Source organism: Equus caballus, chromosome 18, assembly GCF_041296265.1.
Source record: "Equus caballus isolate H_3958 breed thoroughbred chromosome 18, TB-T2T, whole genome shotgun sequence".
Lineage (NCBI taxonomy): Eukaryota > Metazoa > Chordata > Mammalia > Perissodactyla > Equidae > Equus > Equus caballus.
In genome coordinates, this window is record NC_091701.1 from 33,162,384 (window position 1) to 33,186,179 (window position 23,796).

Here is a 23,796-nt window from a genome sequence, read left to right on the forward strand (position 1 = left end):
GGAAAAGCTCTATTATTTATAAAATCATCTAATTCCTTTGTATCACATGGGATGGATCCTTGGGCCCAGGGCACCTAAATGATTTGTCCAAGGACTCACAGCAGGAGCCATGGCCAGTACCTGGGTTGCTGACTCCAGACTTAGATCATGGTTCCACGTCTTGCTACAATTAGATATCAAAACTGGGGTTGACAGTCTGTAACTGCCAATGAGCTACTATCTGCTTGATTAGTATCTCCAACACTGTAGGTCGTCTGGTTCTCTCAAGCATTGTACTACGTACTCATGGTAAATAATACTAGTAATGGTTACTACTACTGGTGTACAGCAGCAGCCCTGTCTACTGGGTAGCTCATGGCTCTGAACTCAAACAGACCTACTCAATTTCTGGCCAGCTCCTCACTAGTGGTCTGGACTTGGGTAGGTCAGGAAGTTCTCAACCTCTCAAAGCATCTCTTTTTTCATCTGTGGAATAGCAGTAGTTATAGTACCTACCTCAAATAATTGTAGTGAGGATGACATGAAATATGCAGGTAGTAGGGCCTGGCACATAATGAGCCCCAGCCGAAGAGTTGGCCACTGCTCTAATTATGAACATTGAGTTAGATCCTGTTTTCACTGAGCTCGTATTCCAAACAAGAATGACACACACAGGCATCTCCACTTTTTCAAGTTTAAGTATTTCCTCTGAGATCAAGGCATAATATTCCATGAAATAAACAGAGCATTTGGGTTAACTATCTAACAAAGCCAGCAAAACCACCCCATTGTTATTATTAAGAACTTAAGTCAAAGTTGTAGAGCAGGCTCCGCTAGTGATGTAGGGAGGCAGGCCACATACTATAAATCTTCCCTTTTTCTCTCCCACTCCTTGGAAATATTCAAATGTGGCAGGCTGATTTTATTTGGGCTATTTTAACAACTGCATTCAATTATACCACTGACTCATTTAAAGATGATTGAATATAGCAAAAAACAGAACTACAAAGTCAGCAGAATTCCTCTTTGGGCAGTACCTCACCTCGCATTCTCCAGTCTTCTTTCACTGCTCCACACCCTAAACATTCAGTTCCTTTTGGTAACTCTCCGGTTCTTAAAAGCCCCAAGCCTGTCACTCCCACATGCTCTGACAAAGCACTGAGGCCAAAATGACACTGTCCCCCTGCATCTCCATTAAATTTCCCATTTCCTAAGTTGATAGATCACATCAGGCATTTTGAGGAAACAACATTGAGTTAACTCAGTCCAAGGTGTACCTGATTGATGATCCAGTTAATTCAGACAGTTTTTTTTTTTTTTTGCTTTTTGAAATAGGCAGATTTCAGCCCAAAATACAATAGATTTTTCTGAGTTGAGGTCTACTTTGAGGTAGGAATGTCTAAGTGAGAGAATTTTAAGTCATGCAACCCAAGGAATGTAACCCAAATGTCCCCACATTTTGTGCGTTTCAGGAATCACTCATCTATTTAGTACCTACTGATGTGGAATGTGCCCTATCCTGTACAGCCAAGGGTTGTCAACTTTCTCCCCCTTGTTTTTCTGCAACTCCTAAAGAATGGTGACGTGTTGGACAAATCCATGATACAGTGATTAGTCAGCTCTTGCTCTGGTCTACTGCTCTGAACATCTTTGCTGGATGCCTCTTTCCATTTCACAATGCTGCTCCAGGCTGCTGGCTTTCGACCTAATATGCCTACACACTAAATACTGACTCAATATCCTTCCTGAATTTTCCAAAGCGCAACAAACACCAGGTTATGGTATTTACAAAATCTTACTAAGGCTTGGGACTATCAGAAGTGAATTGCAATAGAAAAAAAGAAAACAAAATTTAAAATTCAAAACCACTTCCTCTTAGAATCCAACCTCAACTTCTTTCCAGAAAGATTTCCTACCACATCTCTTTTAAGCCTCTCCACTCCATTCTATCCCCAGCCCTCAACCTGCCACTGCGTTCTAGGATTCAGATCACCTACTGATTCTGTAGGAACTACAGTACGGACCAGTGAAGTGTATGCAAAATCCTCCCAGAGTTGGTGCCAGTGGAATAAGAAGGGCTGGGGGTCAAAGGACATACGGGTCAACCAGGAGGGAAACTGACTTGTGCTGGCTGAATTCTTCTCCAGGGATGTCCTGGGAAGAAATTACTTTTCTCAGAGTGATGCTTGGCTTAGAAAAACAAGGATCCTCCAAGATCCATTTCTGAAATGCATTCAATTGAGAAAAAGAAAATCCTTCCTCAGGTTTAATTTCTCCTCAGAGGGGCTGTCCACACCAGCCTCTGCTTCCTCTCAGTTCTCCCTTTTGCATTGTTCTCAGAGACAAGTACACACTCATTGATTTATTCATTCATTCAGCAATTATTTTCTAAATACTTTTACTGTATGCCAGGTGCATTGTTAGCTGCTAGCAGGAGGGAATGAAATAATATCCTTGGAGCTTCCCTAAGAGCTTCCGTTAGCAGGGAAGTTAGACAATACACAACCAAAAGCAACTCCTAAATACATAAATCGCAAATTGCTGTAAAGGAAAAAGACACAACTCTCTGAGAGTAACTGGGGAGCTGTGCTTTAGATTTGGGGCAGGAAAAATCTTTATGGCCAGGTGATATTTAATCTGAGAAAGAAGGATGAGAAGGAACTAACCATGTGAAGATAATGTACCCTTAAGGGTATGAGTGTGGAGTGGAAGTAGGGTGAGAGTGAAGAAGAAAGAAGAGGAAAATCGTTCATACCAAAGGAACAGCACATGCAAAAGGCCCCAGGGCATTTTCCAGGAACTGGAACAGGAAGAGGGATTAGGATGCTTGAAACAGAGTGAGGCAGAGGTTGGAGGGTTTCAAGGGACTACTTTTGAAGGGCATTCACTGTAAGACTCAAGAATGAGTTTCCATTTTAATCTAAGTGTAAAGGGAAGTTGATGAGGAAGGGAAGTGCAATGATCAGGGTGATGATTTCTTAAAGATCGTTCAGTAGAGGTAATGAACTGGTAAAAGTGGAAGTGAGGAGAGAAGTTATTAGAGATTGATGATTGTGGTGGAGAAAAGCGAAAAAGTTCAAGATAAATTTTGGAGGAACAACAGTCAGGACTTGGTGAAGATTCAGATATGGAAAAGGAGGAATCAATGACTCTCAGAAGGTCACAAGGGAAACTTCTGGCATCTTGAAAATGATCACAAGTGTATTCATAAGTAGAAATTTCTTGAACTGTATGCTTCAGATGCATCCATTTTACGCTTTTTATGCTCTGTAGACTATATTTGAATAAAAATGCTTAAATGAGGTTTCTGGCTTGGCAGCTGTGTGGATATCAGCATCCTGGTCTCAGCTGGAGAGGTCCAGAGTGGAACAGGTTTCAGTGGGGGTTGGTAGAGGAATCAAGAGACCCAGTTTCGTTTGTGAGGTTGAAATCTCTAAGAGTCATTCAAGTGGACACGTCACAAGGACAACTGTATCTGTGCACCTGGAACGAAGAGGCGAGACCTGAGATAAATATTATGGACTCTTCTCATTTTCAGAATTTTACTGCTCCATTCTGAGGAAACTCAGATAAGAAATAATAAACACACTTTCTGAAAAAACAAATTGTGGGAAGTTAAACATGTTCATAAAATATTAAGAAGTTTTTACACAGACTGTTTCTGGTTTCTATTGCAATTCCAAAGGTCTGATGGTAACCAGAAGTCCAACGGGGCTTTCACTTTATGTAACATCTCTGAAGTTCTGGCAGCAGAGAAAATATACATAAGGCTCGTTTTTAGAAATCATGATTGGCCTAGATTTTGTTATTGTTCAAAACCTTTCACAAAACCACTAAACAACTGCTTGTGTGTGTGATTTTGAGGTGGTTAGATATGATAAAGGCCAAACCTCATGCCATCTATGCCTTCCAAAATTTTGGAAAAAATAGTCAGGAAGAAACATTCAAATTAAGCATTTTAAAACCTAAAGTATATGATAAGTTACTATGTTGACTTTGTTATGGTCATACATGTGAGTTATCAATTACTGGCAATATATCTGCACACATATCTCCCAAATTCACACCTCCTTTTTTCTGGACTTGGAGTTGTAACACAGGGAATTGCAATTATCAAGATAACATTTTAAATATTACCATACGAATGAATCAGATAACCAGGTATTCCTCTGAAATTATCAAAATCATTACTTAGTGTTTTGATTATGTGTTACTCTGTATCACTGATCCTTTCTCAGGATCTCAGTGAACCTCTGATGATACAATCAGAACAAAAATAAAAGTAGATGTGTCCCTTTGTGTTTACCTGCTTCCACACACCGCACACACAGCTTTTATTCCTGACATGCAAATGCAACTGTTATGGGATGATGTTTACTATAAAGAGAGGTTAAGAAATAAAACCCTGCTAGGAATTTGCTTCATGAAGAAATATGTTTAGAAACAGATCAGCCACCCACTGAACAGAGAACACTTCAAATCTTAGGTTATCATAATTATTTCTGAATGGGCTGACAGCAAACTGTGTGAGAGTCAAACACAACATTTAAGCTGCCTCCAACTCAATCATGGTGTGAGCCACATAGTGATTTCTGCAGGGCTGGAGAATAATTTTCTGGCCCATCACCATTCAGTTTACACCAAGTCACTGGAGATAGAAAAACATTTTTGAGACTCCTACATCCCAATAAATTATACAAATTATCTGTCAAAAGCAAGTTTGATTTAGTACGCATGAGTGCTAGGCAAGACACCCAGGGGAGCAAACCAAAAACCATTGATAGAAAATACAGAAAGACTGGAGGGCACAAATTCAACAGGAAAAGACATGAGGGCCATTTGGATCCATAAAGAGAACAGGGCTGCCATTTCTTTACATACATTCAGGCTGTGTGCACACTTTAAAAAGTTCGTCCTGACTATTTTAGAGAACAAGGGCAAAATAATGTAAATCCTCAATGCCTAGAGTGGACGAGAGTTTGCAATGCTAAAGTGATGATAGAGTTAAAGAGGCAACCAGTGTCTATTTTCTAAATAGCTATCGGAGTTCTGAGAGATGAGGCTAAACTAAAAGCAGGCAAAATATCTAAATTCAGCTTACTGGTGGGAGTAAGATAAACAAGCTAACATTTAGTGGCCACACAGAAAACCAGTACAGAGTGGGAAGAGCTGAGCAAGGGAGCTGGAAGCCAGATGGCTAGGAGTTGAATCCAGGCTCCACGTCTTTCTAACTATGTAGCTGTGGGCAGACTAAGGCACCTCTCTCTGCCTTACTTTCCTGGTCTGTAAAAATAAGAATAATAGGGGCTGGCGCCATGGTGAGGTGGTTAAGTTCTGGCATGCTCTGCTTCAGCAGCCCGGGTTCACAGGTTCAGATCCCAGGCATGGACCTACGCCACTCATCAGCCATGCTGTGGCAGCAACCCACGTATAAAGTGGAGGAACATTGGCACAGATGTCAGCTCAGGGCTAATCTTCCTCAAGTAAAAAGAGGAGGATTGGCAACAGATGTTAGCTCAAGGTCAATCTTTCTCAGAAAAAAAAAAGAAGAAGAATGGGTCCTTTCTCACAAGGTTCTCTGGAGATTAAATGAGTTAATTCTTGTAAAGCACTTAAAACTATGTTTGTTAAATAAATAGGCACTTAGTTAATTGTTAGGTAATGTCATTTGGAGATAACAAACAATAGCTCAGTCACAAGTTTTCTTCTAACCATTATTCTCATGGGTTTATTTCCAAGAAGACAAGAAGAGGCAATTTATACAAGTTTGTCCATGTAGTCACTTACTTCAATTTCTACTGAAAAGCAAGGGTGAATGTGTTACTGAGCATGGCCTCGCCACCCAATGCCACACAGTCACACAGATATGTGACGCCGTGGCACACCGCTCTTTGAGGGAAGAAAGGCTTTATTGTACAATCGATTGGCAAGGAGACAGGAGGCCAGGCTCTCAAATCTGTCTCCCCATCCAGGTGTGGGGTAAAGTTTAAGGGATTAGGAGGGCCGGCTAGTGTGTGGAAGTGCTGGCAGGATGAGTTTCACTTGGCAGATCAAAATTTTCTTTTCTGTACATGCTCCTGGCTGGATCCCTGCCTCTGAAAAATAGCTTTAACATCCTGTTGTTAAGACGGGGTCAATTATGGGAAGTTATTTGGAAAAGTACAATAAACAAGGGTAAAGTCATTGTGCAGATTTAAGTCCTTGCCTTCTCCATGGATAAGAGTTCCCAGAGATTTAAAGTCATCCTCCCCTTCCTGGCACAGAGAGGGAGGCACCCCTACAAATGGAGATTTCCCTTATAAATATAAAGTTCCCTGTCAAAAGGGTGACTTCTCCCAGGTTTTCAGAGCTTTTCCTGTGTCTGCTGTTTTTTAATAACCATCAGCTCAAAACAGCCCTTATGCCAAAGGCATATTTTGGGGTGGCAAATTCTGTTCCTGGTCCTGTGGTTGCAAATGGATCGCCTAAGACAGTCTTCTTCCTTCTTTCTGTTATTGACCTTGAAGGAAATCTGTGGCCGTGTCTTTGCCCTCTCAATTTGGAATTAACATTCTAGGGATAGATAAATATTTACACGAGTATTTTTACCAATCAAGTGTTAGGCTATGTGTAGGGGTACACAGTGTAATAAAACTAGGACCCGGTCCTTGGGCCCTTATGATAAATTGAGTGGCAACCTTGCGAGACTTAAGGCAGATTAGGTGGATGAGAAGTATGGACAGTGCCAGGTTGCGCTGTCTGACACGCAGTACATGCGCAGTAAACAAGGTCTTTTTCTAGTCTCATCTTCACAACATTTAAAAGCCCTCTACTCTACACCTTGAGTTCTCCAGCTCCTCACAGTTACAGCAAAGAAAAAGTAAAGCAGGATTTTCTAGTATTCAAGCTAATTTTCAAGCCCCATTACGGACTGCTTTCATGAATTGAAAAAAAAATACTATTTTCCATTGTTTTAAAGACTTCCTTTGGTGGTTCCCCACACAGAGAGGAAATGAGATGCATCTATGACCTATTATGTCATTTTATGGCTAGTTTTTGCTTATATAAGATTGTTCCCCACAGAACAATTGCCTATCTAACTACAACCTACTCATGTCTTGATGTTTCCTCCACTGGCTTTAAAAATTTAAACAACATCAGATCGATTTTGGGATGAAAGAATTTCACTAGTTCATAGGAGAAAATGATAATTTTTAGTCCTAGAAAACCAACTTCTACAAGGCAGAAGATAAAATTTAGAAATAAGTAGAAATCAAATTGCAAACTGTGTCTTTGCTATCTCAATCTGGGACTAACATTCCACATTACCAGAATATTTAAAAGTTTCTGTTCATAATCATTTGTTCATTTTGGTATATCATAGATGTTTGCTACTATATAGATTAAAATCAAAACTACACACTTAGAATTTTCTCAACAAAGAACATTGCAAAGAGTAGTTCAAATGAGAAGTGAGTGAATATTGATTACTAGAAGGAAATATTTTCTCTGTTCTAACAATGTATACGTTATATACACTTAGTACTTTAAATTATAAAAAGTGATGACTGTCAGACTAAGTTAATATTCTGTTGTGTAAAATTCTCAAAAAGGTTGAATTTATTTTTGTAATGGAGTTCGGTCACCTGTACTAAAACCATCATCCCTGATTTTCTATTATTTTATGTCTAATGTCATAATCCATTCATATATTTTGACCCTCTATAATCCACTCATTTCTTCGTTAATTCAACAGATGTATTTATTGAGTGTCTACCCTGTGCCAGGCACTGCAGTGGGATCAGAGTTGCAGAGAATGAGACAGATGAAATCTCTGTCTCTCTGGAGCTGGCATCACCCATTTCTCAAAACACTGCTCTAAATTCCCTGGGAAACATGAAGATTCCTCTATCCCCATGACTGGTAAAGAATAGTCAAGGTCAAAGCATTGGCAAACATTTTATGCACTGTTATAGCAACTATCATAGAAAGAAGAGGGATTCAGAAAAGAAACTGTCTGCATTTATCAGACACCTGTTTTGTATTAAGTCATGAGCTTAGCATTTTATATATTACTTTAACTTCCTCCAAATCTGATGAATTACACCATAATTATTCCCACTTAACACATGAAGAAAGTGTGGTTTGCTTTTTGCCCAAGGCCACACGGCTCTTAAATGATAGAGTATGGATTTCAACATAGGTCTGGGGCCCAAGTGTGCATTCTTAAACACTATGCTCAATAACTTCTGGTTGATACAAGAGATTATGGTAGCACAATAAATTGTTGAGAAGCAAAGGAGGCCATCTAGATTCCGGGCTGATGAGATGTGGAACAAACAGTAAGTGTTCAGAAGTTCTCTATTAGAAAGTCTATCCATAATGCTGTAGAATTAGCATTTACACAGGAACTGAGGGTGGTGTAATGCAATCTCACAAATGTATGTGACTGTAATGCTTAACATGTGGAAAAGTTGGGTGGCCCAAAGGAAAAGCATTTCAAGAAGACAAGAGGAGGACGCAACATTCCTAAGCTCTGTTTCACCTTGGTTGTCACCATTCCATTTCATTAAATCATGATCTGTTTTGAGTCATTCAAAGATCATCTGATTAGAGAGTTGTTTTCGCCATCTTTTTCCAGTCACCTCCCAACACGTATGCGTAGCTGATCCCCTTTTCCTCATCTAAGGAAACAAGTATGAAAATAGTCTCATTCTTTTCAAGTCTTGGAGAAGAATGGCAAACAAGGAGGTCAGTAACACCAAGGGCACGGGACAGCTGTGGAATGAGCAGCAGGTGCTCTGTGAGTCAGTAATAGCTGGACTCCGTCTCTGGGACTGCATTCTTCAAGATGCCTGAATACTCGCATCGTGATGGATTGTACTTGCTACAGACAACTTTATTTTGTCTATTTTGAATACTTTAAATAAGCTCCCTGATAAAGTCAACCAAAATCCTGAATAATCTGAAAAGAAAAGAAAACAAAAAGCCTTCTGAGCCATCGTGAGAGTAGGAACCTAAAGGCATCAAAAACAAAGAGAAAATCAGGAGCCCTGGGAGTTACGTAAGCACCAAGGTTGACTTTTACTCTAAGGACTGAAACTGGGAGGTTTGGAGCTGCCATTCTGATGGCCGCATAGAGCACAAAGATTGAGAGAGAAAACTTAGGTCTGAGAATTTTCCTCCTGTCTCTCAGATCATTGCTATGGACTTCGAGAGAATTCTGCTGCGCTGTTCTTACTGCTCCCTTCCCCCAGATAAGTCAGAGCTACAATCCGATGGCGAAAGGAGGTGTAGAGAACAGTGGATGCGGGTCTGGAACTTGCCTTTCCCTCCCTCTCATGTAGGGAGCCACCTGGAGCTGCCCTCTTCTCACCCTGCCTCAGGGACCCACACAAGTGGATCAAGCTCTCTGACAAACACAGCGTGAAGTTCAGAGCACATGCTTGATCGTGTCTACCAGTGAGCACAATGGACAGTGGAAGTCAAGCACGCAGACTCATGTACCGGGATCTGCTCTCGTGCTCCTAAACTCCCAGAGATGAGCCTGGGTGCCAGGCCTGTATAGAGGGGAACAATGGCAGCCACCTGGAGGGTGTGCTGGTGGCTTACTTGCACACCTGGCAGTGTTTACACCATGGTCCATATTTCCCCAGGCCACACCCTCAGGTTCCTGGCAGAGTTACCTTGTAGGACATATGCAATTGTCTCTAACTCTCATTCTAAGTCTTTGGACTCATTCTAGGTAACTACAGATGTAGTGGTGGAGAGAACCAGAGACCAATAATAACACTAATTACTACCACTTATTCACTCTGGGATGACACTGCTAGGTCCTGAACACATGTGGTAGGTGCTATCATCCCTATTTATCCATGTTGAAACTGAGGCTCAGAGAAGTCAAGGAACCCACCAAAGTTGCACAGCTATGAGGTGAGTAAGTCAGGATTCAGCCATTGCTCTGTCTGATGCTACAGCCTGCACTCTAGCGCTACCACACACAGTGGCTGCCCTCACTTTCAGCTGCTCTGCTCAGGAACTGGCACCAGTGTCTCTCGGAACCTGGGAGTAGTGTCTGCTCCTGGTGTCAGTATCCTGAATAACCCACTCACAATCCAGTTGTGGCAGAGCAATGCTCTGGGAGTCTCCCTCTAGGACTTCTATTTCGGCAGGCTTAAAGCATTTAGAGCACTTTAGAGAAATGAGATTCTTAAAATTCTGAGGTGATGTTGTTTCCATTTTACTATTTATTTAGCAGCTTAGCCATCTTATAAAAACAGCCCAGTTACAATGATCACAGGAAAAATATCTTTTTCTCTAACTGAAAGGGGACCTCATATGGTGAGGTGAGTGATCTGGAAGGCTCCACGCTCTCCCGGACAGAGATTTCTCATGATTCACAGGGGCTGTAACAGACAGTCCTTGAGGTCTTAGAGATAAATGGCTTTTTTTTTCTGACAGTGTTAATATTCAGCTGTTACTGAGCAGGTCAATTCTTTCTCTTCTCGAAGCCGTGGCGCACATTTCTGGAAACTCACTCATTTTCACCAATCGCCTCCTCTCAGAAAACATGAAATTGGCTTGAATATGATATATTGAATTAGGTTGGGGGAGAGTGCTGAGAAAGCCAAACTGATGATCCTCCAGAATCTGCTTGTCACCTGCTGTGAGTTTCGAATCATGCCATGAAGAATAAAGGACTGCCAGGAGTGTCTCAGATAAAGTGTCAGAAGTGTCTGATTTAATTGTTAGCGTAAGGATTTAAGATGCTGTTTTTCCCTGGTGCTAACACCTCTCATTGATTCTGGAGCATTTCCATTTGTTGTTTAACAGAAACAGCCTTGGTATTTATAGCCCTATCATTCTAGAAGGGAAGCATTTGCAATTTGCACTTTCAATTTTGACTCCTAGACTTCTTATTCTTTATACACCCTTCAAATGGTGTCAGACTGCAACTCAATGAATGCTTTGTAAGCGCGTGCACATAGCAATTCTCAGCCCCACAGGCAAACATTTCCGAAGGACCCCCATGATCTTTTGCTAATTGAAATCTAAATTGATGAGGCCTAGTTAGGTCCGACCCCACTATACTCAGGGCTGGAGGGTACTTCTGTGTGCCTGTGCAGGTGTGCATGCCTGCCTGCTGCAGCTGGAGTCGTATCTTCCGGAAGAGTGCATTGTCTAAAAGTGGTCACGTCAATACATACATTTATATCTGATTCCACGTGCTTTTCTTATGATGTCATGTTAGCATTCCATTATCAAGATGTGGGATCTTTGTTTTCTCTTCCTCAACTTGAGGGGATTTTTGTAAATGCCTGACCAATAAAATGTAGTAGAAATGGTGCAACATAGCTTCTGAGGCTGTCAGAATAGGCAATACATGTTCTCTCTCTCTCTCTTTGTCTCTCTCTTCTCTCTCTATGTTGGTCTTGGAGCTCAGTCACCATGTTATGAGGAAGCCCATGGAGAGACCACAAGCAGATGGATGTTGTGTCTAACAGCTCCAGCTAAACACCAACCAATGTCTGACTGCAAGCTCTGTGAGACCCTGAGCCAGAACCCACCAGCCAAGCCATACCCTAACCCACAGAGACTTCGAGAGGCAATAAATGATTATTGCTATTTTAAGCCACTACATTTTTGGGGAGATTTGTTATAATGCAATAGATAACTAAAACTTACCCGTTTCTCACTTTCCTTGATTTGGAGCCCAATTAGTTCATAAATACATTTTTCCTATTTTGGCATTAGAGATGCTCAAGCAATAATTCTGAATGCTTTTTTGTTATCAATGGACTTTAAAAAAATAATAGGGAACATGTACAACTGAAATTTCATAAGGTTGTAAACTATCATAAGCTCAATAAAAAAAATCACATAAGTTTAATGGAAGTGCTTGCACTCCAAAGCCAGTTTAAAAGAAGTATTTATACCACAAAGCCATTGCTCAGACCTCCTACCAATCTAAAATAAAACATATTATTATTAAAAAATAATAATAATAGGTAACAACACCAAGTGTGAACTGTAATGCAAACTGTAACGTAAAAATTGTATCAATGCAGGTTCATCAATCGTAACAAATAAACTACTCTGATGGAGGATGTTGATAATGGAGGAGGTGATGCGTGTGTCGAGGTGGGGAGCATATGGGAAATCTCTGTCCTTTTTCCTCAGTTTTGCTGTGAATCTTAAACTCCTCTAAAAAAAGTAAAGTCTTAATAAATAAATAAATCCAAAGAACATAATAACAGTTAACATTTACTGAGGACTCGGTATGTAGCAGGCATTGTTCTAATCTTTTTGCATGTATTAACATATGCATCCTCAAAATAAACCTATGAGGTGGGCACTAATAACTGTTTGGTTATACTACCATGGAAAACTTACAGACCACCCAGGATACCCAGCAGCTTTCCAGGTTCTGGGATGAGAAGAATAGGCCTAGGGCCTGAGTGAAGTCGGAGGGCAGGGAGGCCAGGCTGTTTGGTGGGCAAGGAAGAGCAAACCAATCATTTGTTCATTCATTCAACAAGTATTTACCAAGCCACCTACATGCGCTAAGCCTTGTTCCTGGTGTTGCAGGCAGAGCTGCGAACAAACTGGAAAAAGCCCCGCCCTCCTGGAGCTGAGCTTCCAGTGCTCTAGACCATGTCTCTTCTAGTTCCACAGGGTGACCATGAGGAGTCCCACCATGCATGCCATGCTGCTGAGTCCACCGAGTCATCATGGACACTGAAAAAAAGCCAATTATGGAACATGCTTAGGATCACAAGCACATTCTCTGTTCTTCCCTAACTGTAAGTAAAAGAGCACAGCTAATGAAAGTCAAAGCCATAGGAGAAAGAGGGAAATTTCAATACAAATAAACCACAACTCAATTTTTAAAAAAAGAAAAAGAGAGACTTTGGTAATAATTTCTGACAGAAAGAAGGAAGGAGGTAATTTTGGAACAGAGGCAACTCTGAGCAAGGGAAGCCCATCTGGGTAGGGGCTTAGTGCAGTCAAGCCTGGGCACACCGAAAACCACAGGGGCTAAGTTAGAAGAGGAGATGGGAAGCATCCAAAGAAATATGTTGCTTACTTGGAAATTATGCTCAGAGGCAACCCTGATGGAGACACTAAGGGCTACAAAAGTGACAACCATTACCAAGTCACACCAAAGCTCATATAGAAAAGCTGGTTCCAATGAAAAATTGCTTGTGGTTTCTATTCCACTGAGTTCTAAAGATTTGTAAGAGGAAGAGTGAAGCTACTAAGCCTAACTTCTCTCTAAGAGGATTCAATTGACTGCTCACCCGAGGCAATTTGCAGATTTTGCAGACCACTAGGAAGTTGTAATTGCAGACTGACTCCTCTGGCTAAAGAGGATGTTTGTGTAAAGCCCTTCTCTATGCTCCAAGCTGGGCAGAGGGTCTGGCCAAACAACTGTTGGTGCTTCATGACACAGAAGCCCCAGCCAGCAAGACAGCTTGTGAGGAGAAGACTAGAAGAACTGCCAGGATCCTAAGGAGTTCCCAACAAGCCTGCAATGAAAGTGCATGGCCAAGGGTTGGCGAGCTGGAAAGCAATCCAGACTCAGTGCATTTCTCTGCCATCTTGTGAAGAACAATGATCTTCCCTTCATTCAGTCACTTGGTTAAAGATCTCACTTCGTTAGCTGCTCAAGCTTTATTAAAATCTCAAAAATTTCTGGGAGTCCTTCTTCGCAATTATGGCTAACTGGAAGCAGATAAAGTCCAGGAATCTTGATATATTCTCCTATTATTCCTTTACTGTAGAGTTTCTAAGATAAACCTGCTCTCTGCCATTTCTTCAAACCTCTTCAAGTGGCAAAGGTAAAAGTGTCATTTAAATAAAAATACCCCAAACTAAAGCTGGTTTACATGGAGAAAAATCTTACAGAAAGCGATCTGTGTTTTGAACACATGCATCCAGAATAAAAAGTGTTAAGAGCTTAGAATCGAGAATCTTAAAGTAAATTTAACGCTATATGTAGAAGTAGTTTTAAATTTGAAAACAAAATAAAAATATTCTTTCTTTTCCTTGGTATCTATTTCAGGTTTCTTTTGCCCCAAATTCATTGGGAAGCAGGGAAAGGTAAGGAAATAAACAGTGCTTCATCCAACCAAACACTCTGGCTGTGTGCCAGCTCTCCACCGGGGCATCCTGGGCTGGGGTGGGAGAAGCTGCCCTTTCTTTTTACCTCTTCTCTGACAAAGGAATACTAAGCTATCTTTGAACAGAAGCAGAATCTTTATCTATATACTGAGATATAACTTGGAAGAAAAAATTGAAGATCCACCTTGGAACGTATACGATTATATGATTATGCACTTTTTCTGAGATGATATATAAAAGAAAAATTAAAAACCTCTGTACAAGTACACCAACAACCTCAAAAGACCATGGGAAAACATATTTTACATATTTATAAGAAATAAAAGCCTATGTTTTTCTAATTATAAATAGCTTATTCAAATCATATTCATTTTTTTAGCAGAATCACAATTCAAGAAACCTAGTGGCCAATTTCACTAAATATTTATTTAATTTTATTTTATTTTATATTTTATACAAACAGAAACATGACTTACAACCCAGTAGAAAGAATAGAAAAAGGATATGAAGAGTCAGTTTAGAGAAAGCAATACAAATAGCAGTTAACATACAAAAAATGCTTGTCTCACTCATTAATGAAAATGTAAATTAAATATTAATGAGATACCATGTTTCACTTTCCAGAAAAACAAAACATTAAAAGTTTGAGGTTATGTTGTAGAGTCAAAGATCTGGGAAATATGGGCTCCTGTACACTGCATGTAAGATAACAGTTGGTATAATTTTACTATATGAACATTTGCCAATATTTATCAAAATATAAGACACATGTGCTTTTTGACCCAATAATTTTACTGCATACATACACACAAATAATTTACCACTAAAAATTTCCTTGGACATACACGAAAGTTTATATAAATGTGTGTATGTGTAATTGTGTCTGTGTGTGTGTGTTTATGTGATATGACTGCATCTTCACACATATGAGTGTTCATTGCAGCATTGTTTTTAAAAGACTAAAACGGCACATGGAGTCCAACAACAGGTATTAAGCAAATTCTAGGATGATGACATCATAAAACACTGTAAAGTCATTAAAAAGAACCAGTTAGATTCGTATGAAATTATATGGAAATATCTCATAATGTAAGTGAGGAAAGCAACGTGTGGCATAGTATATCTATTGTGATCCTTTTGCTATAAAGTAAAGATAAAAATATACAAAGGAGAAAGAAATGCAAGTCTGTGCACTGCCCTCCCCGCTATAAGATATATAAGATATCGTCAATCAGTTCCACTTTAGAGAAAGCTTAGGAGTTGGGGTGGGGGCAGAGACACAGAATTTTTGTTTCATTTTGTACCTTTTGGTACCTTTTTACATTTTCTAGCCTAATATATTATTTATTTTATTTTATATAAATACCAACAGGGTTATCTGGGCAGGGAAATTGAAGTTCAACACTTTATTTTCTTCTTTGTATTTCTCTACATTAAGGAAGCATACTCTTAGCTATTACATTAAAATATATCTTCCTCTCCTTTTTCTTGCATGTTGAAAATCAAAGTCAAATTTCTCTACCAGTTATATAAGTAAACCCTGCCAGATTCAAAAAGAAATTAAGAGATGCATCTTTTTCTTATCAGTATATAAGGATGGACCATTGATGCTCGTCTTAATAAATACTTCTGTGGTTAATTGGCAACAGATTTTCTAGTCAATGTTTTATGTGATTCTTCTGTGTATGTCAATTCACATCTGGGGATGGTCCATATATCCTTGGTTAAACTCTTAAGAAAATAAAAGTATATATATGTATGAAAAAATATATATGTGTGTATATACACAAGTATATTTTTTTTAGCAAAATCACAATTCAAGAAATCTAGTGGCCCTTTCCACTAAATATTTTATACAAACAAATTTGATCTATACCAGAGAATAACTAATCAGATATTAATATTTATTTATAATAATATTCATGACAGTTATAAAGAGCCTTCAGCATCAGAACAAAGACAGGACACATCTCCAAAGAGATGAAGACTTTCCCCTAAAGGTCGCATCTAAAATGACAAACCTTTCCAAAATCGTGCAAAAAGAAAAAGAAATTCTGAATAGCCTCATATCGACTAAACAAATTGAATGACTAGCTAAAACCCACCAACAACCACTCTATGTGTATTTTAAGTGTTAAAATCCGAAACTGACAAAAGCTAAAATAATCCATATGTTATTGGATTAGAATTGGAGACATCAATATGAACTACTGTTTAGCTTAACATAGATACAGATGGTTACATATAGAAATATTTATAGATAATATACTGTGGTAGTGAAATGATACAGATATCTATATGAAAAAATGATCATCTCTTACATCACAGCATATAAAAAAATTAACTTGAAGTAGAGTATTGACCTAAAGGTAAAACTTAGCTATAAAACTTCTTTTAAAACCACATAAGAATAAAAATCTTCGTACCCCTGGGATAAGCAAGGACTTTTAGAACACAGAAAGCACAAGCCATAAATTTTTAAAATTCATAAATTTTATGTTATCAAATTAAAAACTTTTGTTCTTTGCGAGACATCACTATGAAAATGAAAAGGTAAGCCACAAAATGGGATGAAATATTTCTAATATGTAGATTTGACACAAGAATCATTTTGAAAAGTCACTTCAGAAAGGAACCTATGACAGCCAGTAAGTAGTGTTCGGCACCTTAAGGCATCATGGAAACAAAATTAAAATCACAATGAGATACCACTGCATATCCATTGAAATAGCTGAAATTAAAAGAACTAACAAAATCAAATGTCGGTGAGACTATAAAGCAACTGGAATTTTCATACTGTTTCCTTGGGAACATAAAATAATAAAATCAATTTGGAAAAACGTTTAGCACCTTCTTATAAAGTTAAACATAAACCTACCATAAAACCCAAACATTCGACTCCTAGGTGTTTGCCCAACAGAAATGAAAACATATAGCCACACGAAAACTTGTACACAACTGTTCAAAGCAGCATTTTCATGATAATCCAAAATGGGGTGAGAAGAAAGTTCCCAAATGTCCATCAAACAGATGAATAGATAAACTGTGATATGCCCACACAAGGAGCTACTACTCAGTAATAAAAAAGAACAAACTACTGATTTATGCAACAATATAGATGAATCTCAGAATTAGGTTTATTGAAAGAAACAAAAGAGTACGTTATTTTTTATTTGCATAAAATTTAGAAAATGCAAACTAATGAATAATGACAGAAAGCAGACCAGTGGTTGCCTGGTGCCAAAGGCAGGAGGTAGAACGGATTTTTAAAAAGCAGAGATGAAATTTTAGGTGGAGAGAGAGAGGGTGGTAAAAATGTTCTTACCTCAATTGTGATGACATTTCTTGGGTGTATATAGATGTCAAAACCCAAGTAACTGTATTTATTAAGCTGATGTAGTTTATTGTACATTAATTATATTGCAACAAAATTGTTTTTTTTTTAAGAGTCATTTATCTGTTGTTTTGGAGAGAAGTCACCAAGAATTGAGAGAAAAATACACTGGAGTTGGAGTAAGCAGTGAGAGCCAAGATTTAGAGCTAGCTGATAGGTAACAGGGAGAAAGAGATGCAAGAGAAAGATGTCTTGGGTACTAATTGTAAGGGAGGGCAACTTACCAGCTCTGACTCTGATGTCCTCAAAGGTTCTGGTGTCCCTGATGGAATATGTCATCTGATCAAGATGCATCCTCTGACACAAGCCTTCTGTAACTCCTCTCTGTGCTCCCTATCCCAGTAAAGCTACGGGTTCTGAGGTTAACACCTTAGAACCCTGGCAGATAAATTCTAGGATATTATCTGTTAACCTAATGTCTCAAGTAGTGATGTCTGAGAATTGTTTGATGCCCTCTTCCTTCCCCACGCCCACCCCACTTGATAACTTTGAATTTCAACAGGGCGCTCCTAGACTCATCAGTGGAACCCACAGTGAGAACTCTCTGCAAACGTGGAATGCAGGCATCGTGCCTGGGGAAGAGCAGTGTTGGGTTTGGTCAGTGGAGTTTTTGGCTCAGCTCCTGCAACCATGAGACACTCTTTCCTCTAACGGTAAGATCAGCCCTGCCAAACCATAAAAGAATGAAGATCAGGACTTTTAGTACAAGGAAAATCTCACGTCAGCAAGGTGAGTCTTCACCTTTAAAAATTTTTGTTTTTCTGGCACTAAAACTAGGAACTCAACCCGCACAAAATCATGTGTCTCTTGGAAAAATGGCTCCTTTCTGGACAACTTCTGAGTTCTCCCTCTGTTGTCTGGATCATGAGGTTCAACAGGGGATTCAGGTGTAAAGAGAGGGCACACACGTCGTAGGTGACCTCCCAGAACGCTGCCCTAGTTCTTTCAACTACTTGCTTGTCTGTAAAAGCAACCTAATAGGATCAAGGATCAAAGGATGATTTTTTTTTTGAAGCAGGTGTGTTGTTTTGAGTGGGCAGCTCTTTAACTGCTTTCCTGTGGGAAATGTTAACATCTTAAGCAATCAAAAATTATATAGTATGTGTAGTAATTGTTTCATAAACTAATAATTTTCCCCCTCCCCTCCTCTTCCTTGTAGGCCACATTGGTTTGAATTTTGTCCTCCAGAAAGATACTTTGAACTCTTTACCCCCAATATCTGGGAATGTGACCTTATTTGGAAACAAGATCTTTGCAGATGCAATAGTTAAGGATCTAGAGATGAAATCATCCTGGGTTTAGAGTGAGCACTACATTCAAGGATTCGTGTCTTTCTAAGAGGAGAGGAAACCTAGAGACACAGAGAAGGAGCCATGTGAAGAGAGAGGCAGAGATTGGAATGAGGCAGCTACAAGCCGAGGAATGCCCAGGATTGCCGAGAGACAGCAGCAGCTAGGAAGAGGCAAGGACAGATTCTCCTCTAGTGTCTTCAGAGGGCGCATTGCTCTGCTGACACCTTGGTATGGGACTCCTGGCCTCCAGAACTGGGAGAGAATAAATTCTTGTTGTTTTCAGCCACCCAGCCTGTGGGAGTTTGTTATGGAAGCCCTGGGAAACTAATACACAGGCCAATCCTACAAATCAGCGCAGGTTACCAACAATATTTAATTTAGACCATGCCCCAAAACTATGTCAGAGAAACAAGGCACTGAAACCAGAGTCAAGAATTTTCCATGTCTTGCTTAAGGTAAAAGCAAAAGTCTAAGTGATATCATAGAAAGAAAAGACAAATTGGATAAGATTGCCAATTGGTACAACTATTTTGCAAAATAGTCTGGTATTATTTTATAAAGCTGAAGATGTGCACAGCCTTTGACTGAGCATGGCCACTGCAAAGGAGAGAGATGGTTGCCCATGAGGACAAGTGCAGGAACTTTTTAAGAACATCATTGTTCCTAATGGCCACAAACTGGAAAAAATGCAAATGTCCAGGGGCCAGTGTGGTAGCATAGTACTTAAGTTCACATGCTCTGATTCAGTGACCTGGGGTTCATGGGTTCAGATTCCAGGCACGGACCTACACACCGCTCATCAAGCCATGCTGTGGGGGCATCCCATATACAAAATAGAGGAAGATTGGCACAGATGTTAGCTCAGCGCCAAGCTTCCTCACCGAAAACAAACAAACAAACAAAAAGCAAACGTCCATCACAGGATAGCAGTACATGAAGTGAACTGTATACTTACAAATGGAATGTTATTCTATAGTGAATATTCATAAACTACAGCTACATATAACAAACTGAATGACTTTTTCAAACATAATGTTGGACCAAAAGAAAAACAAGACAAGAAGAATGTATACATAGTATGATTCCATTTACAGCAAATCCTGCAAATAGTCCTCAAAACTCAATTACAGTGTTTGGAGAAGCATCCTTGGACAGTTAGGCTATAAAGCAAAGCAAGGAAATGCTTACTATAAAATTTATGATAGTGGTTAACTCTAAGAGGGAAAGAAAGTGGTTCTGGTCGGGAAGAAATATATGGGGGTGGGGGGGTTTAGGCAGATTGGTAATATTCGTTTTATTAAGCTGTGTGGTAGTTTCCCAGATATTTACATTTTTATTGTCCATACCTTTATTCATTATACTCTTTTTCTTGTATGTTAAAAATTTTAAGTATTTTTTAAAAAGCAAACTTTTAAGAAAGGGTAAAGCATAAAAAAGGAAAGAAAATCTATAGAAGCTTTAAAAGAATAAAACGTTCTAATTCACCTTGAAGACCTTTGTATGTTTTCCTATGGTTCTTTCACCTTATCCTTCCTCCTCTGGTTTCCAGCCCGACAGGTAAACTCTGAGTCAAGGCGTTATCTACTGAAATCCAAGATTCTGGAGAAGAATGGGAATATGATGAAAACGCTCAACAAATCTGAATTGTTGCCTCGAGGTCAGGCTATGTGAAGAATGTGGTGTTTAGTTTTGCCACAGACTGGCTCCCCTGAGCCTGCAGAGTGTGGCTGAGATTGGCTGGAGACAGCGTAGGGGTAAGAGGAAGGCCAGCTACCGTGCGGCACTTCGCCACTTCCAAGGGCTTTTCACATGGTCTCATTTGAACCTCACCCAGCCCTGTGAGAAGACTGGACTCCCTCTATTTGACTTGTGGTATTGTTAAGCTGCAGAAAAGTTGAGACATGTCCAAAGTCTCAAGTTAAGGAAATGACTGAGCCAGAGCTGGAAACTGGGTTTCTCCGTCTGAATTCAGTGACTTTTTAATGGAATTCTGTGGCAAACATACAGACATCAACGTACATACGGCAGGAGTCTCCGTAGCATCTACTGAACTGACTTGACACAAACGTCTCCAACTCAGGCTGTCAAAACATGGGCTGAGAGCCATCAGGCTCTAAGGGGCTCTGCAGAAGACAGACATCGTTTAAGGCAATCACAGTATGTTTGAGGCCATTTGTCTTCTGTAAGGTTTGTACCCATGGCATAATCAAAAGACAAAATTAATATTGCATGTGATAGTTTGTACTGCTTATTGAAGTCCTCTGTTTGTCTTCCATGTGGTTGATATTCCATCCCCCACCAAATACTCCTTACATCCTTCCCACCAAACCCCAGTTCTTCACAAACTCAAAGCAATGAATCACTCAGTAAATCATTTCAGATAAACAGACGTAATCAGATCTCTGTTTGGACTTCATGCTGGAGAAAGTGTGCAGACCCTGACTGTTTCATATTGCTGCCCCCCGTGCCAATAAATCGACCATTTGCAATACTGCTTCTGCCAAGAAATCCCCCAGGCTCTCGTGTGGTTTCAACAGAGGATGTATGAAAAGACTGAACAAATAGCATCCTTTTATCCTCATCCCTGTCCTCAAAGCTTTTGCAAACCTATGTGAGCTGTTTTTCCTGATATCCTCCACAAACCGTGGAAGTCTATTGAAACCATGCCCTGTACTGGGACTTGAGGTTGGGAGTTAAAAGGTAAAGGTTTGCATCCTTTAAATCCTTTGATAAAGTAACTGAAATAAAACTTAAGCTACAGTGAAACCAAAATCAAGATCCCGGTCAGCATCAAATGGATATATTTCTGATGCTTTTTGCAGTAGAGTCTCTCAAACACACTGCACCTGAGACACAGGCCAATGACTCACCAATTCTGTAGAATGGTAAAGCTTCTCGAAGATTCTTAGAATCTGGGGGACAGAGACAAGTCAAAGACGGCATTGTAAAGAAAAGAGCACATGGTGGCCAAGGTATTGGCTTATCACCTATTGAGCTGCATAGGATGCTGGGTATGGGCATAGTTCACTCCCTGCTCTTAAGACAGGTCTGACCTCTGGGTGGATATGTCAAAACAGCACTCACGTCACCTCCTTCTTCCCCCTCTACCCTTCCCTGGGAGTTACCTCCATAGTACACATCTTCACCATCAAACATAATCTTTCCAATATCACCATACTTCCATCTAAAATGAAATCCAAGAAGAAAATGAATTGGAACTTTAGTATACTCCTTTTGAAGCATTAGGAAGCCCTACATCTGGCGTTTATCTTTTAAATTGGAACGGCACACGTATCATATAATCAATGTTTAAAAAGAGGACATTTAGTTCATTTTTAAGAGTCTGATGAAGTTTAAGGAAAGGCCACAGAGAATGACTGTCACCTTGAACTAGAATCCATTATGGCTGGGGCGTTACTCTGGTAGACACAGTAACATTCACATTCCTCTCAGTGTTTGGCTGTGCCTCTACCTGCAAAGGAAGTTGCAGCTGATATGAAATTATTCAAGGAAACAAAAAGAAGAAGATCACTGTGGGTTCTTAGACCAACCTTTGCCGAAAGAATTGAAGTATCTTCGCACTTGAAGGCAATCTTCCCTTGAAGTTGCTGAGAGACTTGGAATTGATGAAACACAGTGTCCAGATCTGTAAAAGGGAGATAATAACTGTCCCTTCTCCACTGGCTTGCGCTGAAGGTTTAATGAGATCATATAAAGCACTTAATAAGTTGAATACTTAGTAATTGCTTAATAAAAGCTATAATTAGTGATTATATTTCATTATTTCTCAGAAATACTCATTTACATATGAAATTTCAGGTTAACAGGGTGAATAATAGTAAAACTACTCCGGACTGGAATATTGTGTTGCAACCTGCGAATCACTTTTTCTTCCATTACATTACTTACTGCTCAGTCACCTTGAGGTTCTGTCTTCCCGTATTTCAGGGGAGGACACCAGGGTCAATGTCTCCGGGAGTTCATAAACAAAGAAAAAGCAGGAGCATTGCCTAGCACTTCTTTTATACATCTATTATCCCAAAGACAGTATCAGACAGGCATAAAAATTCGTCTCAACTGTTTTTAACTAATATCCCTTTGAACTATATTTTTATAATTTTGATCATCACAAAATATTCTTTGAATCATATTTTGACCACTCTGTCCAGGAAGTGCCCTATTCAAAGAAAGCTCTTTCATTTTCTTTTTGTGTCCCTTTCTTTAAAACAAAAATTACTGGTAGAAGTGTAGGAACGTGTCAGCTATCCGAAGGCATCTCATGGGGTTTTAAGCAGCTGTTCTCTCAGGGACCTGTTCCAAGTGAGATGAAATAGATGTGCAAAGAAGTTAGCGGCTTTTTTTGTTTGCTTGTTTTCAACAAACGCTTTATCTAATTAACCATGGAAAAGGTTAATGATAATTTATTATAGAAAAACTGTGCTGTATCTATGTTTTCATGGGAATTGTGTGGTGATTAAAACAATTTAGTAGTTCCTTAAAAATAGCAAATGACACCTATTCTAGGTAAGACAATAGATAACATTGCTACCCTCCATCCTGCCTGCACGTTAGAATCACTTGGAGCTTCCTGAAACTACACAGGTCTGTGCCTCACCCCCGAGAGATGCTGACTTAATTGGTCTGCAGGGGGCCTGCACACTAATATGATTAAGTGCTCTCCAGGTGTTTCTAGCCTGCGGCCAAGATTGAGGATTGCTGTGATATTACCGTGACAGATGTGTATCAAACGAACAAACAAAATTTAACCTCTCCTCAAGGAACTTCAGATGCTACTTAAGGAAAATATACTTTTAAAATTCATTGACATACTTGGAAAAAGTATTAAATAACCCGACCATTGATAAACTCCATATTCCTTTTTTCTTCTTTCTTGCCTTCCCTCTTTCTCTAGTAATAAGACATTTGAAGGCGAGAGAAATAGAGAAATCACATCTTAGAATAAAAAACAGAAATATCTAGGGCCACTTCATCATATGCTTTGTTACAGATACCTTTAACGATACAGAA

General features: G+C 39.5%; 1 long non-coding RNA gene across 1 annotated transcript; it reads right to left on the minus strand.

The window, feature by feature from the left end:
* Positions 1-664: 664 nt before the first annotated feature.
* LOC138918768 (uncharacterized) lies at positions 665-18,427 on the minus strand. Its single transcript, XR_011428492.1, has 3 exons — positions 17,701-18,427; positions 12,517-12,696; positions 665-3,462 (listed from the first exon to the last, which is right to left on the minus strand). It is a non-coding gene; the product is annotated as an uncharacterized lncRNA (long non-coding RNA).
* Positions 18,428-23,796: the final 5,369 nt, after the last annotated feature.